The following is a 17821-nucleotide window of genomic DNA, read 5'->3' on the forward strand; positions in this document are numbered from 1 at the left end:
CCAAGTTGCTGGGATTAAGAGATGATGAGTTCCATTATGCTCCATTTTAAGTATTTTGTAAATGTGTAAAAAGAGTACAAAGATGAAAAAGCTGGTGACCTACTTTTTAACTTACAGAAACCATGTTTCTTTTTTATTCCTGACATTATACATTTGTTATTGTTTTCTTTTTCCAAAAAAGGGTATGTTTTAATTGTATATTAAAACTTGGTCCCTTTTATATTTTTTTGGTATGTTTTCAGAATACATGTATTAAAAAGTGATAATGAATACCCTATCTACAATTGTATTCATTTAAAAATTCCATGTAATTAATCTGGTTTTTATGAATTTATTTCTATATTATTCATTTTCCTAGAAAAGTTAAATAAATTCAGCTAAAAAGCAGAGGCTTTTCCTAGAAGCAATGATATCCTTGTTAGAAGCAATTATATCCCTGTAACAAAAGCATACCTACACCCTAGATCTTGGTTTCTAAAGCTTTTCTTCATTAAAAGGAACCAGGATTCCTTGGGAAAATGGCTGATTCTAGAACTGGGAAAAGAAATTTATAAGATCCGTTCAGAGCATACTATTGTGCCAAACAAAAACAAAAACCCTCCCAACATTAATGGGAAAATGTTGAAGAAACATAGGAGCTAAATGAAAGAGCTCCCAGTGCCCACAATTGAAATAATTTGAGCAAGAAAATAAGTAAAATGTAAAATATTATTGAATGTTACCCAGAATATTAAAAAAGTATTCATGGGTTCATACTAGCATAAGTAAATGATTAAGTAAATAAATGAAGAAGAGACCAATTTCCTATGCAGAAGAACTCCAAATAATTTGTCAGTACTCTGTCTTCATTAAGGTGAAACATACCTCTCATTCCTTAAAGTATGGATTTAATATCTTCATTTAAGACAAATACATCCTTCCTTCCACAGAGTACAGTGTGGAAAAGGAGAGTGGGCAGGAGTAATTTCATAGAAAAGTAACAAATACTACCTTAGATGATCAGAGTTATTAGCCATGAGAAGTCATGTTTATAGCATATTTCAAGATGTATAATATGATGGAAATGGAAATTTATCCCAAACCTGTAATCCTATTCTATTTGGGAGAAAAACATTTCAATAGAGGAATATTCTACAAAAACTTGGCTTGGGCTGGGTGTGATGTTCATGCCTGTAATCCCAGCAGCTGGGAAGACTGAAGCAAGAGAATAGCAAGTTCAAAGCCAGCCTCGGTAAGTTAGCAAGGCCCTAAGAAACTCAGTGAGACCCTGCATCTAAGTAAAATACAAAAAAGGGCTGGGGGTGTGGCTCAGTGGTTAAGTGCTCATGAATTCACTCTCCAGTACTAACAACAATAACAACAACAAAAACTTGGTATATCTCAGAATAGTTAGCAGGGTCATTAAGAACAGGGAAAATATGATGGGCCTTGTGTTGCACATCTGTAATCCCAGCAACTCAGTAGACTGAGACAGGAGGATTGCAAACTGAAGATCAACCTTGGCAATTTAGCAAGAACTTGCCTTAAAAAAAAAAAAAAGGACTTGGGATATAGTTCAGTGGTAGTGTCCCTGGGTTTAATCTCTAGTAGTACCAAACAAACAAAAACACAAGGAAAATCTGATCAAGAATAAGGTAAGTCTTCCTGCTTTCATCACTTATCTTAGTATTAGAAGTTTAAACCAGAGCAGAAAGACAAGAAAAAGAAATAAAAGCCTTTCAAATGGTAAAGGGAGATGTAAAATCGTTCTGTTTGCATATGATATATACCTTATATGTAGTGAATTCTAAAGATTTAAAAAATAAAAAAACAACTTGGAAGTAGTACAGTTAGATAAGGAGCAGGGTACAAAGTCAATGTATACTAACAATGCCCATTCTGAAAAGGGAATGATTTACGATAGCATCAAAAAAGAATAAAATATTTAGGAAATAACAACCAAAGTGGTAAAAGACATACAATGAAAACTATAGAATATTACTGAAAGAAATTAATGACATAAATAAATGGAAACATACCTCACATTTATGGATTGAAAAAATTGTTACTGTTAATATGATAGTCCTGCCCAAAGCAATCTCCAGACTCAGTAAAATTCATATAAAAGTCCTGATGACAGCTAGGCACGGTGGCATATGCCTGTAATCCCAGTGACTCTGCAGGCTGAGGCAGCAGGATGGCAAGTTCAAAGCCAGCCTCAGCGATTTAGTGAGACCTTGTCTCAAAAAGAAAAAAATAGAAAGGGCTGGGTATGTGGCTCAGTGCTTAAGTGTCACTGAGTTCAATCCCCAGTACCAAAATAAATAAATAGAATTTTAAATTTCTGATTACATCTTTTCACAGAAATAGAAAGTCCATCCTGAAATTCATATGAAATCTCAGGGGAATTCAGATAGCCAAAGTTAGAAAAAGAACATACTTCCTTATTACTGTTACTACAAAGTAACAGTAATCAAAACAGTGTGAGATACTAGCATAATAACAGACATAGACCAATGGAATAGAGTAGAAAGCCCAGAAATAAACTGTCACATATGGTAAAAAGAAAAAAAAAAAAAAAGACTTTTGACAAGAGTGCAAAGACCAATGGAATATGTAGCCTTTAAAAGGAAGGAAATTATGTAACATGTTAACAAGTGGATGAATCTTGAGGATATTATGCTAAGTGAAATAAACCAACCACAATCTAGGCATGGTGGCATACACCTGTAATCCCTGCTACTCATGAGGCCGAGGGAGGAAGAACACAAGTTTGATGCCAGCCTGGGTAACTTAGTAAGACCCTGTCTCAAAATAAAAATTTAAAAAGAGCTGAAGGTGTAGGTCAGTAGTAGAGTGCTTGCCTGGTATTGCCCCAGGACCACCACCAAAAAAAAAAAAAAAAGCCACAAAAAGACAAATACTGTAAGATGATTCCACTTATATGAAAAAGATGCAGTGTCAGAAAGTAGGATGGTGTGGTTGCCAGGGGCTGTGGGTAGGAAAGAATGGAGAATTATTATTTATAATTAGACCATTATTTAATAAGTATTGAGTTTCAGTTGTACAATTTGGGAAAACAGTTCTAGAAGCAGATAGTGGTGATGGCTATAGAACATTATGAATTTATTTAATAACAATGGTTAAGATGGTAATTTTTATGTTAGATATATTTTAATACTACCATAACAAAAAGGAAATAATCAAAATGTAAATTGTATCCAGTGGAATGCAGTTGAATTCTGACCCTGTGATTATACATATTTTGCATCAGTTTATAAATTCATTTCAGAATTCCCTATTTTTTTTTTCTTTAGTACTGGGCATTGAACTGAAGGGTTCTTAACACAATAAGCTGCATTCCCAGCCCCCCCCCCCCCTTAAATATTTATTTTTTTAGTTATAGGTGGACACAATATTTTATTTTTATGTGGTGCTGAGGATCGAACCCAGTGTCCCATGCTTGCCAATTGAACGCTCTACATCTGATCCACAACCCAGCCCCTCCCCAGCCCTTTTTTTTTTTTTTTTGCATTTCATTATTTATTTAGATGTTTAAGCTCTCGCACTAAGTTTTTACAAGCTGGTGAACACTGACAAATTATTTCTCCCATTTTGTATTTTGAGACAAGTTGTTTAGGGCCTAGCTAAATTGCTGAGGCTGGTTTTGAACATGAGATTCTCCCACCTGAGCCTCCCAAGCTGCTGGAATTTACAGATGTACACCACCATACCCAGCCAGAATTCCCTATTCTTCATGTAATGTGTGTTTTTTGGAATTTTCCTCTGAACCAGTTCTATCATTAAAATTAATTAAATATCTTTGGAATATGTTCATTTTACTATCTTTATGAGAATCATGATTTTTACCATTTAAAATGTGTCCAAATGGAGCACAGTGTGCATGGCTATAATCCCAGCGACATGGAAGGTTGAGGCTGGAGGATCACAAGTTCAAGGTCAGCCTGGACAATATATGAGACCCTGTCACAAAACAAAACATAAAAAGAGCTGGAGGTATATTTTAACTCCTCTGGATTCAATCCCAAGTACTGGGGGGAAGAAAAATGAAGAAGAAAAAAGTGTCCATTAACACTATTTTCTCTTTCTTGTGTGCCACATAGGCAAGCATATGCTCTATCCCCAACCTGAGCTACCCTAATCCCACTCAGGTCTCCTAGGGCAGGGTAGGGAAAATGTTAGAGAATGGATTTGGAGGGAAAACAGAAAATATCCACATTGTAAATCACTTTTAAACTGCACTTTAAAACAAACATATTTATGTGCCCGAACTTTAAAAAAAAGGTGGGGGGGAATAATGTAGAAACTTAAGTAGAAAAATTAGGAAAACTAAGTTGAGTAGGTTTTTGTTTTTTTTTTTTAATATTTATTTCTTCGTTTTCGGCGGACACAACATTTTTGTTTGTATGTGGTGCTGAGGATCGAACCCGGGCCACACACATGCCAGGCAAGCACGCTACCGCTTGAGCCACATCCCCAGCCCCATTGAGTAGGTTTTAATGCCATTTAAAACCACTCTAAAATTTGGTGGAAACTTAAAAAAGTTTTATATCATATTAAATATTTTACTTTGGACTAATGAGGTTAAAAATGCCTTATCTTTCTTATGTGCTTTATTTAGAGTTAATTGACTAATTTTTAAAACTTCATAGAGCTGTTAGTTAATATTTATAAATTTTAAGAAGCATTTTATTGTATCTTTCTCTTTATTTCTTTTAATGCTAAGTATTTCAGATTTAGTTTAGTCCTTGAAATCACTTCATTTGGAAGGGAGCTCAAGTCATCTCATTCATCTTCTTACCTAGTAGTGGAATCTACTATTGAGACTCTGTTAGTGATTGGGAATTCAATTTTTAAAAAGAGAATAAAATCCTTGTTAGTTGGAAATTTGTTTTACTTCTTTTTTAAAAAAAAATTTTTTAAAAGATGGGAGGGAGGGAGGGAGGGGGAGAGAGAGAGAGAGAAAGGAGAGAGAATTTTGTAATATTTATTTTTCAGTTTTCGGTGGACACAACATCTTTATTTTATTTGTATGTGGTGTTGAGGATGGAACCCAGCGCCCCGCGCATGCCAGGCGAGCGCGTTACCGCTTGAGCCACATCCCCAGCCCTTCTATGTACTTCTTAATAGTCTGTTTCAGGAGCAAGTCAGGACCATGATTCCATAAGACAAATTTGAAGACAGCTCTCTCTCTCTTCTACTCTTCCAAACTCATACTAAATATTATTTTCTCCAAACTAAGCCTGGTTTCTGCAATCTTACCTTACTGATTTTGCCCTATTCTTCCTTTGCTCTTTCTTTCCTAGTCTTCAGATACCACACTCTTGGGAGGTTTTCCTCTTGCTGCTTCTTTCTTGCTTTTTTTCTTCTCCTCTTCACTTCTCCACCTTCTTATTGGGGGGGAGGGTGTTGGTGGTGCTGCTTCTGGGTTGTTCTTATTGTCATCAGAACCCGGAAAGGACATATTAGACAAGAGCTCTGCCATTGAACTAGCTACATCTCCTTCCCCTCCTGCTTCTTGAACAATGAGTGTCCACCTTAAGTGTTTCTGAGTTTCAGTAAGTCTTACTTTCCTTCTCACTCTCACATCTTTTCTTATATCTTGAATCTGTAAGCCGAATGGCTCCCAGATATTTCTCTCACCTTCAATCTAGTATTCAGTTTGTCCATTAAGCATCTCCATTTATATATCTCACAGGTATCACAGTGCATTTAAAACAGAATGTATGTACTTTTTGTGTGTGTGTGTGTGTGTGTGTGTTGCTGGGGATTGAATCCAGGGTCTTGTGCATGTGAGGTAAGCACTCTACCAACTGAGCTATATTCCCAGCCCATGTATGTGCTTCTCTAAACCTTGTCTTTTTCTTGTGTTCCTTTGCTCAGTGAATATATGCTTATCTAAACTGTTTTTTCCTTGACATCTACTTTTCTTCCCTGTTTAATCAATCATCAGATGTTATTGATGCTAGCACCCAAGCATTAACTCTAATTCATCCTCATTTCTCCATTTTCATTGTTCACTCCTCTAATTTGACCCTCATGGTTATTACTACAACACCTTTCAAACCTGTAACAAACATTCATATGAAGGGGGTGGTAGGAAGTGTTTTTAACTTGCCTGTAAGGAAATGTAGAGTCAGAGAGGGTAAGTGAAAACTTAGATCTCTAGTCCCAAAGCCTATATTTTTACTGTATTGTGCTGCCTGCCAGGTTGGTGTTATTAGATTGATAATGCCTCCTACTGGAGAAATTTGAATATTTAAACAAATCATTTTATTTAGATTCCAGTGTAGTATTTAAAGTACATTTAGGTAATAGACATGTTATATATACCATTGGTCAGTTATGTTAAAATGAAAATCTTGCCTGAGTGGTATTGTACCTTCTATTTAGAAAGTTGAATAGTTTGGGGGACTTCAAAATTGTAATTTGCATGTGGAAAATGTAAAAATCTTAAGGCTTTGGCATGAGTATTTTATATGAATAATTGTATGAGACTTCAGTACTTTGCAGCTAACTCTTGAATTAAGCTCAAAGATTTTATAAAAGAGGACTTAAAGGAGTAATGTAGTAGTCTTCATACCCAAGAATCACTTTTTAAGTAATCTCTATTTTCTTAAATATGACTAAAATGGAAAGTAAACACAAAGGCTTCTGATGCTTAAAATGACTATTATAAAACTCATGAAGTAAAAACCAAGCACTTTAACATGTAAGACCCCTTTTGGCTCTGAGTGTAGGCCTTCATTTTTGCACCTTATTATGTATATTAGCTGGGGTGTCTGATTAGAGTCCATAGGATTCAAAATAAAAAAGAAGGCACATACATGGTTATTGGTAGCAGTTCTAACACCTTCCTATACTGTGAGCTGAGAATGAGAGTGACTCATAAGCAAAGAATTAAAAAGTATTTTAAAAATATTTTTAAAAAAACAACATAAAACCCAGAACTGACTCTTTAGAACTATTTCAGGAGGAGCAAACAGATTAATCCTTATCAGTCACCCTATCTTCCCCATTATGGCTTGGAAGAGATTCTTTGTCACAGTGTAATCTGTCTGATCCCTTGTAATGAATTGCTAAGACATTTTGCCCTGAAAGTGTCAGGAAAAAAAGTTTGCTGATAAATATGTGTCACAATCTGTAATAGAATTTGATTTTGTAATTCCAGTGATCTGTAATACTATGGTAATTTTTCCCATGTTGATAAAGGACACCAGGTTGCCATTTTTAGACCAGAGGGTTGATGAATGGGCATAAGAGGTAGAAATGTGGGGCTGGGATTGTGGCTCTGCCGCTCGCACGGGCAGGACCCAGGTTCGATCCTCAGCACTACATAAAAATAAAAGCATTGTATGCCCATCTACACCTAAGAAATAAATATTAAAAAAAAAGAGGATGAAATGTATTAGGAAAAGAGATAGGGAGAGAAAAACTTAGGGAACACATTATGATTCTAAAGAGTGTTTCTAAAGTTCTCAGTAGGCAATTGTGCATCAGGCTTTCAGCTGGATTATTTTTGTTTGAAACAACAACAAAAAACAGTGTGTGTAACTTTATATTGGTGGGCTTTTTCCGGATATTCCTGGAAGACTCAGCATAATTTTGCTGGCTCTGAGCACCCTGAGCCTGAGAGTAGATGTTGCATTTCTGCATATTGGCAAGTTTCCAGCATTTTACTAATTACATTGTGCCTAAATTCTTCTGGCAATTTCTCTTGGCTGCTATGTTCTTCATACTTTGTCTTAACCTGTTTTGTGCAGTCTGCCTTTAGCCTCTGCTTAGACATTTGTAGATTTTCTTTCTAAAGAAACCTTTATATGTATATTATTTAGTTAATAATTTGATCATGAAAGTAATTCACCCTATAGAAAATATAAACAGAAAAAAATGCTTTTTATTCTACTACCAAGTGAACCAATTTAACATTTTCCTCCATTTAGGTATGGGGGTGGTGCTGGGGAGAGAAAAATAAATGTGTGATTTCTTTAATGCAAAGTCCCCAAAGTTTGCTACTGAATATGAAGAGTAATTTTTAAAGTAAACATTTTTAATTTTTTTTAGTTGTTGATAGGCCTTTATTTTATTTGTTTATTTGTATGTAGTGCTGAGAATCTAACCCAGCACCTTACACATGCCAGGCAGGTGTGCTATTGCTGAGCCATAGCCATAGCCACAGCCCTTAAAGTAAACATTTTTTGGAACAAATTTAGAATCATAGAAAGGTTGCAAATACCATACATGTATCCTATATATTCTTCACTCAGCTTCTTTTAATGTTAACCTCTTATTACATAACCATGGAACATTTATTAAAACTAATAATTAATACTAATACAGTACTGTTAACTAAACTACAGACAATAGTATTTGAATTTTACCAGTTTTCCAACTAATGTCCCTTTCTAGTCTCAGGATCCAACTTAGGATATCATATTGCATTTAGTGTTTTGTTTTAATAACAAGTCTTTTTTTTTTTCCTGCTTGTTTCCATATAATGAACATTTTTCTTGTCATTAAGTAGTCTTTGAACAATGAATATGATCCTCCAAGTTTGGAAAAACAGATTTATAGTAAATTTTACTTTATGTACTTTTGGAAAATATTTTTTTTATTTACTTTAATGTTATCTTTCATTAATGTTTATTTAGTTCTAGGGTAAGTATATTATATAAAAAGTGAAGATACCTAGTTATTTTCTTATATCTTTTAGTATTCTGTCGATGGGTATTGGGCGCAGTAGCATATACCTGGAATCCCAGAGGTTTGGGAGACTGAGGCAGGAGGATCATACGTTCAAAGCCAGTCTCAGCAATTTAGTGAGGCCCTAAGCAACTTAGCAAGAACTTGTCTCAAAATAAAAAGGGATGGGGATATAGCTCAGTGTTTAAGTGCCCCTGGGTTCAGTCCCCTGGCACCCCTCTTACCAAATATATATATATATATAATGATTTGCACATTTAATATAAAGTTTGAAATTAGAGTAACATTTATAGTTTTACTATTTTAAAGAATAAAGCCGTAGGTAAAATGTTTTTTGTTTGTATTTTTAAGAAATACTAAGAGTACCATGCTAAGGAAAATATTGTAAAATTCATACATGGAGTTTTTATCTCTTATTATCATTTAGTTCAATAAAACTTCATTAGCTAAAAATGTGAGTATGTTAATGTAATAAGCTAAATTGATTTTATTTCTTCCATGAGTATAGTAAGAAGAATATGACATTTATTTGGGAAACAGCAGTTTTGTTTGTATTTCACAATATTTTTTTAGTAAATGTTGATTGGATTAAAGATTTTGTGTAATGTCTGACTTTTCCTAATTTAAATTTTTATTATGCTATTGTTTAGTCTTGCTAGGAAGTTAGTGACTATTAGTAAGTTTATAAACTAGATGCTCATTATGAAGATTAGTCACTTGTTAATTTGACACCTTTGTAAGAATTAATATATAGAAATCATTACAGAGTCAAAGAATATAAACATGAGGTGTTCGAATACAATAGTTACAGAAAATTTAAAGCATTGTCTCTATAACAGCAAATATATTCATTCATATTTTCAGAGTTAGTAATAAATACTTTCTGGAGAATGCCTCTATTTTTTTTTCTTTGTGTGTGTGTGTGTGTGTGTGTTTTGCTGGGGATTGAACCCAGGGCTTTGTGCATGTGAGGCAAGCATGCTACCAACTGAGATATATCCCCATCCCCCTCTATTTTCTTACTACTACTTTATAATCACATCTGTTTTTTGTGTTGCAATTTGTGAGAGCTACATTATCTGTCTTACACTTTGATGCTGGAGGACAGTTTGATTGTGCTATGCTAACTTTTATATTGCAACCACTTAACTAAGAGTTTTGTTGAATGTTTCAAAGGTTGATGATATTTTTTTCTTGGAATTGAAAGTATGGGGATTGTTGCTTCTGGTATCAAATACATTATTGAATTAGCTAAGGCAGAGTGAGTTATTACTGGGTTTGCATATATCTTAGGGCAGAGATTATGAGTACTCAGATTTAATTGTAAATTTTATCATAGTGTTTCTGGGCAAAGTAGTGTTTCCCTCAAAGTTATAGACGACTCCAGGATTGAATTGTGACCACATTATAAAAGAGAGAAATTATATTTTGTATCATGTTCCATCTTAGCTTTTTTCTTACTTTATTTTTGGCAAGCCATTGTGATAGTATTTTCTCAATATTTGTTAAAATATACACACGAAATTGTCTTGTGTATGTATATATATATATATATATATATATATACACACACACACACACACACACACACACACAAACGTGTATCCCCCTCACACACACATGCATACGTACATATATACTTACAGAGGAATCTCTATTTTCTTGTATTTCTAGCCTAAAAACCAAAATGAATGATTGAAAGTGAAAGATTTATTGTAAAAAAGGATTAAGATGGATTACTTTTCTAAATTTGGAGGGGAGGGGAAATCTGAGGCTCCAAGCTCCTGGTTATTATCTGTGATGATATTGCAAGTCTAGGTGCTTGCAGGGCCGGGGGCGGTGTGGGGTGGGGTATGTGTGTGGGTGGTAGTATGTTTATAGATGGATGCTCTGTCTTGAAGATTAGACTTTGGGCACCACAGATAGAAAAGCAACACAATTAATTTTATTCTTAAATAATTATAAGTTAAATTGTCAATATATATAATCTCGAAAAATATTTGGTAGGACATTAGTGATATCTTTTAAGATTGTAAGGGAAAAATGTGAACTGCCCGCAGTAGTGCAGACCTGACTCTTCATGAGATGTTCACATGCCTACCTTTCTACCTATTTTGTAGTACTTTCCCATACATTCCAGCTTTAAGGAAATAGAACCAGTACACAAGTCACCAATTCTGCCAGATATTCATTTTCTTGTCTCTCTCTGTCTCACTAGATAGTAAGCCCCCTGGAATTAGGGAATGTGTCTTTTATCTGTTCCTGACAGAAAGTAAGTATTCAGAAAATACTGTTAGAAGCCAGACAAGGTGGCACATGCCCATAGTTCCAGCTTATTGGGAAGCTGAGGTGAGAGGAGTTAATACCAGCCTGAGCAACACAGTAAGATCCTGCTAAAAAAGGAAGGTGGGGTGGTGTGGGGGAATACTTGTTGAATGTTGCAGTGTGGATGCAGAAGTGAATGAATTAATTTTTTTATTCCTTCCTTAGCATTGATAATTGTTTACAAATCACTTATCTACAAAGTAACTTTTTGTTATCTTCATTTAAGCAACTTTATCTGAACTAAAGAAATACTACTTTAATGTTTTAGATTTATCCACCCCAAAACGAATTGATGGTAGTTTATTTGTAAACTTGTGTTTGATCTTTCTTGATCATCCTGGTTTTATTTGTCCCTTACAGAGAAAACAAATGAGAGGAATCTGGTTTAACTTCAGTACAAGAAATTTAGATTAGACCTAAAGAGTGTCCAAAAAATAAACGACCAAATATTGAAATGATTTATAAGTAATGTAATTAATTTTTCCACAAGTTAAAAAAAGTTAGGTAGGTATATGGAGGGTTATTATGAATTGCAAAGTGGCTCACCAACATTGCCTTTAAAATACAAAATGTAAATGAAGGGAGATCTATTTAGGAATATGCAGACACAACTAACTATACTAACAGATGCTTAAAATTACCCTTTAATTTGTGTGTATGCATATACTATAGAATTTCAGCTAACACGGAAACTTTTGTATGTGTACTGGGTTTTCACATAAGGATCTCTTCTCCTTGGCTTTTTTTGTTTGACTCTTCTTCAGAATAATATCAATAAATCCTTATCGATGTTAAGAATAAATAGAAAACTAGCTGGGTGCGATGGTGCACGCCTATAATTGCAGCAGCTTGGGAAGCTAAGACAGGGAGGATTTTGAGTTCAGAGCCAGCCTCTGCAAAAGTGAGGCACTAAGCAACTCAGTAAGACCCTGTCTCTAAATAAAATACAAAACAGGGCTGGGGATGTGGCTCAATGGGCAAGTGCCCCTGAGTTCAATCCCCGGTGCCTCCCCCAAAATTGGGGGGTGGGGAGATGAAACTAATGTATACAAATGAAAACGACCTACCCAATGGTTTAAAAAAAACAGCCAGATAAAAAAAACAAAGAGTTTTTGAGTGCTATTCTTATGAATTTTAAATCCATGGCAGTTAGCTCTTCCAAAATCTAGAGTTACATTTCTGTCCTTCTAACTATAGATATTCTGTCCTGGCTGTATTTGAACAGAACTACTATAGTATAAGCCAAATTTACCCTCAGTGCTAGTGAAACTGAAAGAGCAAATATGCCTTTCTAAGCACCAAATATATAATCACACTTGTGAATAGAGTTCAGTGTTCTTGGCTTGTCATTCTGCAGAAATCTTTTAGAGTAATTTAGGACAGCTTTACTAAATTTATTAATGTAACACTTGTTATAAGGAAGGTGCTTAATTCCTAGGCTTTTGGTGCTTACAGTACTAAAGGTTGCTTTGTGAGTCAAGAGACAGAATTTTACCTTGAGTGGTGATACAATAATGCTGTCTTTCTAAATGTCTTTTTTCCCCTAAATATCTTTATATCCAAAATTTATTTGGCTTTCATAGTAATGCTATGAACTAGGTGTTCTAACCTTAAAAATGAAGAAATTTAGGCACAGAAAAGTTAACTGACTGCCAAGGGCTTACAGCATTGTTTTAGATATTATTGTTATTTCAATAGCTAATATGTACTGAATACTTAAAATATGCTAGGCACTATTTTAAGCTTTTTACATATAAAGTTAATTTTACATATATAATGCTAGGGTTTTGGAATGTGATCAGGAATTAAGCTTGGCTCTTCCTCTTATCAGTTACTGACCTTGGGAAAACTACTTAACTTTTTAAAGCCTTAATTTCCTCATTTAGAGCACACTAATAATATTATAGTGTCTATTTCATGAGGTGGTTCTTTGGATTAAATGAGCTATATGAATGACCATATGCCCAGCATACATTAAAGAGCTTTAAAATCAGTTGCTATAGAAAAATAATAGTGGTTGTAGACAGTAGTTCTTGACTTCTTTATAATTTTCTTGGCAAAATCATGTATTCTTTTTGAGTACACATTATAGTTGATGTTGTATTTATACCTATTTTTACAGAAAAACATCCTTGTTACAACAATAAGATTTTTTAGCTCCAATTCTTCAAAAAACTAGGATGAAGCCATCCAGCTATCCCACTGCTTGGTATTTTCCCCAAAGATCTAAAACCAGCATACCACAGCAGCACAGCCACATCAATGTTTATTTATAGCAGCACAATTCACAATAGCTAAATTATGGATTCAACCCAGATGCCTGTCAAAAGATGAATGGATTAAGAAATTGTGGTATATAATGCAATATTTATACCTACTCAACCATAAAAACGAATGCTATGAATGCATTTGCCAGTAAATGGATAGAAATGGAGAATATCATGCTAAGGGAATTAACCAAATTCAGAAGCTCAAAAGTTGAATGTTTTCTCTCATAAGCAGAAGCTAAACTAAAGAAAATGGGGAGGGAAGGTAAGAAAACATAAAGAACCAGTTGAATACAAATTAATAAATAAGTGAAAGGCAGTCTAGTAAGAGTAGAGGAAAACAAATGGGAGAGGGTAGGGAGAATGGGAAGGAAAAAGGGAAAGGAAAAAGAAGGGAATCATGAACTGAAATCGATTTCCATGCATGAATGAGTTTGTCAGGATGAACCCAACATATGTGTAATTATAAAGCTCTAATAATAAACAAACAAAAAAAGATTTAAGCTCTAGCTGGGCTCGGTGGCTCTTGACTATTATCTCAGCAACTCAGGAGGCCAAGGCAGGAGGATTACAGTTTTAAAGCCAGCCTCAGCAATTTAGGAAGGCCCTAAGCAATGTATCAAGACCTGTCTCAAAAAGGGCTGGGGATGTGGCTCAGTGGTTAAGTGCCTCTGGTTTTAGTCCCCAATATAAAATCAAACAAACAAAAAGATTTTAGCTCCAAACAGTGCCTATAATGCTTATAACTATCTCTCCCCTTTCACCTTTTGGGAACCAAAGATGAGCAAGAGTATCTGAGGCATCTATAATCAAAGCCCAAGTCAGGACACCCTTTGCTCCATTGTTTATACCAGGAGTGCTTGGCTATATCAGTTTGGAACTCAGAAAAATGTGTGTTCTTGAAGAAAGAATCCTTAAGGCACAGGAAGTCCTTTAAATCCTGATTCAACTGACATGCTGGATATTTACCCTGAAAAACAGTTTAACCAAGCAAACACTCCACAATACTTTGGCAGTGCTAATAGTGAAAATAATTAAACAATGAACTAAATAAATGTTGATCCTCAAAAAGAGGTCAGAATAAAAATTTTATGGATTCAATGGGGACATTTTAATATTTTTAAGAACTTTATAGGTTAGTACACTGATTTTTTAATATGTTTAATTTCATTTCAAAACCTTCTACTTTTCCTTGAGTTTGAGTTATAGTTGACTAACAGCTTTGCAAGAGGGAACTGGACAAAAGGTGTATATTTACATAAGAGAAATTATATTGTAGGCTTATAAGCATGATATATATTTAAGCTTTTGGAGAGTAGAAGGGGATACTATAGAAGAGGTACTAGGTTGCTGTCCACCTGAAAGTGAGGTGTAATAGCAGTTCACAGAGGGTGTAAGCAAGCACCTGGCATGCTGATTTTATATATAGGGTATTTGAAGTCCAGAGCTGAAAGTTGGTTATATTGGTGCATGATTTTGAAAATATTCATTTCGGATATTGATCATATTTGTTAACTCTATTTAGTAAGTAGGTTGAAGCAAGACTCTTCCTGTAACTCCTAATTCAGTGCCTGTGTTTGAATGAGTTTGGTTAGTTTTTCTTTGTTGTAGAGAGTGAATAAGTTGGCTGAAAATTTCCCAAAGCTATGTTGAATTGTCTTATAACTTTATTTTTATTTATTTATTTTTTTAAAGAAGGTTTATTGCTTTGTTAGCAAAAGAGAAGAGCAAGGGACTCCTGTCCCAGAGGCTGTGATTCTGCCCATTAGGGAAAACAAAGGGAGATATATATTTTTTAGTGTAGATGGACACAATACCTTTATTTTATTTATTTTTATGTGGTGCTGGGGATCAAACCCAGTGCCTCACGCATGCTAGGCAAGTGCTCTACCTCTGAGCCACAACCCAGGTCCTTGTCTTATAACTTTAAACTAATCTATTGATGTAATGTCACTATGCTGTGCCTCTCTGATATGCTTTTTTTTTTTTTTAAAGAGAGAGAGAGAATTTTTAATATTTATTTTTTAGTTTTCGGCGGACACAACATCTTTGTTTGTATGTGGTACTGAGGATCGAACCTGGGCCGCATGCATGCCAGGCGAGCGCGCTACCGCTTGAGCCACATCCCCAGCTCTGACATGCTTTTTATTATTGTTTTCTGAATGACTTTTCTGGTTCTAGGGGGTCATGTGGAATAGGAAGATACAGAGCATGGATTCTAAAAAGAGTCATTCCTTTGCAGGAAAAATGATGGCACATGAGGTTTAGAAAAAGTGTGAACAGAGTTGGAGAATTAGTCTGCCCCTTGGCTAAAATATAGGGATTTAGAGCTGGAGTGGGATCTTGAAGGTGGTTTAATCTAACCCTTATTTATGGCTTAGGATGTAAGTATGCAGAAGTGAGTTATCCAGTGTCATTAGCTATAGTGGAGAAGCCAGACACATCACAGAATTTGGACTGTTGCATTTTTACATTTTTTTTCAAAGAATGCTAATATGTACAAATCATTAATTTTAAAAATTTATCTTATTAAAGAATTTTCGATCAGTTTTTGGACTTTTGAGTTTGTTTAAATAGGTTAACTGAGCTAATATTGCTATCAGAAATCTCATAAGGAGCTGGGGATAGTGGTGCATGCCTATAATCCCAGTTGATTTGGGAAGCTGGGGAAAGTTAAGTCCAGCCTTAACAAATAAGTGAGGGCTTAAACAAATTTAGTGAGACTCTGTCTCAAAATAAAAAATAAAAAGGGTTGGGGATGTGGCTTAGTAGTGAAGTTCCTCTGTGTTCAATCTCCAGTAAACCCCCCCCCCCCCACAAATCTCATAAGGAAAATTAATATTTTAAAAGAAATAAGAAATTCTCAACTTTTTTCTACTATTTCTAGGTTAAGTCAGCAAACAAATAAAACATGGTATTTTGAAGTATGATTAAACTCCTGATGCAGCAGCAGAGGCTAAGAATATTAATGGCCAGATCTAGGTGAGTTAAAATTACCTTAGAAAAAAGGGCCCAAGCCCACAACTTAATAATTTTTCTTTTTAAATTGGAGAATTTAATGTATTTGTTGTTGTTGTTTTTAGATATACGTGACAATAGAGTATATTTTGACATATTATACATACATGGAGTGTAACTTCCCATTCTTGTGGTTGTACACGATGTGGAGTTAACACTGGTTGTGTATTGATTTTTGAACATAGGAAAGTGATGTCCGATTCATTCTACTCTTTTCTATATCCATTCCCCCTCCCCAATGTTTTCTTGAAAGCAAGCACTTTGCCTCCTATTTGCTGACTCTTCCATCTCCAAAGAATAAGGAAAAATGGTTTTAATTAAACCAAGAAAATATATATGAACTTAAAATATTCGGTAGACTCATTGAAATATCGATCTTCCCAAACAGGGGCTATCTTTGTTCTTGAATATACCCTAGTTCCTTTTTTGAGGGTGCATAACAAAAGCATTTGCATTTTTGCTGAGTTATTGGCTTGGAAGAGTGATGCTGATGAGACCACATAGTTTCTCATTAAATGTTTATACTATTAGTGCATATTATTAAGTCTCAAATAACTCAGATGTGGTCTCCAAATATTAATCTGGTGGTCATAAATGCAGAATAGTTAGTATTTAGCCTTTCCCATTGCCTAGGATTTTATGGTTCAAGAAGAATCTGGCAGGGGGGGCACTGTGGTTGTAGCTTAGTGGCAGAGCATTTGTTTAGTACGTGTGAGGCACTGGTCTGATCCTCAGCACCACATAAAAATAAATAAATAAAATAAAGGCATTGTGTCCATCTACCCCCCCCCCCTTAAAAAAAATAGAGGAGTCAGGGGAAGTGAATAAATTTGACATTAAAAAATCTCTTTTGAGAGCTGAGGATGTGACTCAGTAGTAAAGTACCCCTGGATTCAGTCCCCAAGAGCAAAATAAATAATGAGTGGATAAAGTAAGTTAGCAAGTAAGTTTTTGAAAAAGGGTGTGAGGGTTCCTCTTTCTAGAAGTTGGAAGATGGACAACTGCCTATATTCTAGCAGTTTCAGTCCCTCACTCATACCAAGCCTGTTAGATTTTGTTTTTTTGTACTGGGATTTGAAAACGTAGGGTCCTTTACCACTAAACTGTATCCTCAGTTCTTCTTATTTTGAGACGGGGTCTTGCTAAGTTTCTGAGCCTGTGTTCTTTTTCTTTTTCCATTTTCTTTAGTTAGCCCTCATCTTTCAACTTTTTGTCCTAACAGTCAGATGATCTATCACTTCAAACTCATGTATTGCCAACATCTTTTAATTTCTTTGTTCTCTTATCTCTGACCCTGGACTGCAGAGCATAGCTAGCAAACTGCATAATCTTGATCTCTATCCTTCACTGAGCTCTCATCACAGCCTACTTAGTCTAGCTACCTTTTGGGGGGGTAGTACTTTGATGACTGATCTTACCAGTCTCCATAAGTCCCTCATTCTGTAAGCCTTTAGTTCTGTTTTATAATAGAAATTTAGGATGATAAATGTTATCTGCTTCAGGTTGTC

General features: G+C 35.0%; 1 protein-coding gene across 3 annotated transcripts in view; it reads left to right on the forward strand.

The window, feature by feature from the left end:
- The window catches only part of Frs2 (fibroblast growth factor receptor substrate 2), a 126425-nt gene that overhangs the window by 94373 nt on the left and 14231 nt on the right, over positions 1 to 17821 (forward strand). For 2 of the 3 annotated variants that reach the window (XM_046430681.2, XM_058574644.1), the window contains one exon: positions 16183 to 16277. The exons of the other annotated variant lie outside the window; for it this stretch is intronic. The gene's annotated coding sequence lies outside the window, so the exon portion shown is untranslated. The remainder of the gene's footprint in view (positions 1 to 16182; positions 16278 to 17821) is intronic. 3 annotated transcript variants of the gene reach the window in all.

The sequence above is a fragment of the Marmota monax genome, unplaced genomic scaffold (genome assembly GCF_021218885.2).
Source record: "Marmota monax isolate L192 unplaced genomic scaffold, Marmota_monax_Labrador192_F-V1.1 WCK01_AAM20220418_F8-fsc00056, whole genome shotgun sequence".
Classification (NCBI taxonomy): domain Eukaryota; kingdom Metazoa; phylum Chordata; class Mammalia; order Rodentia; family Sciuridae; genus Marmota; species Marmota monax.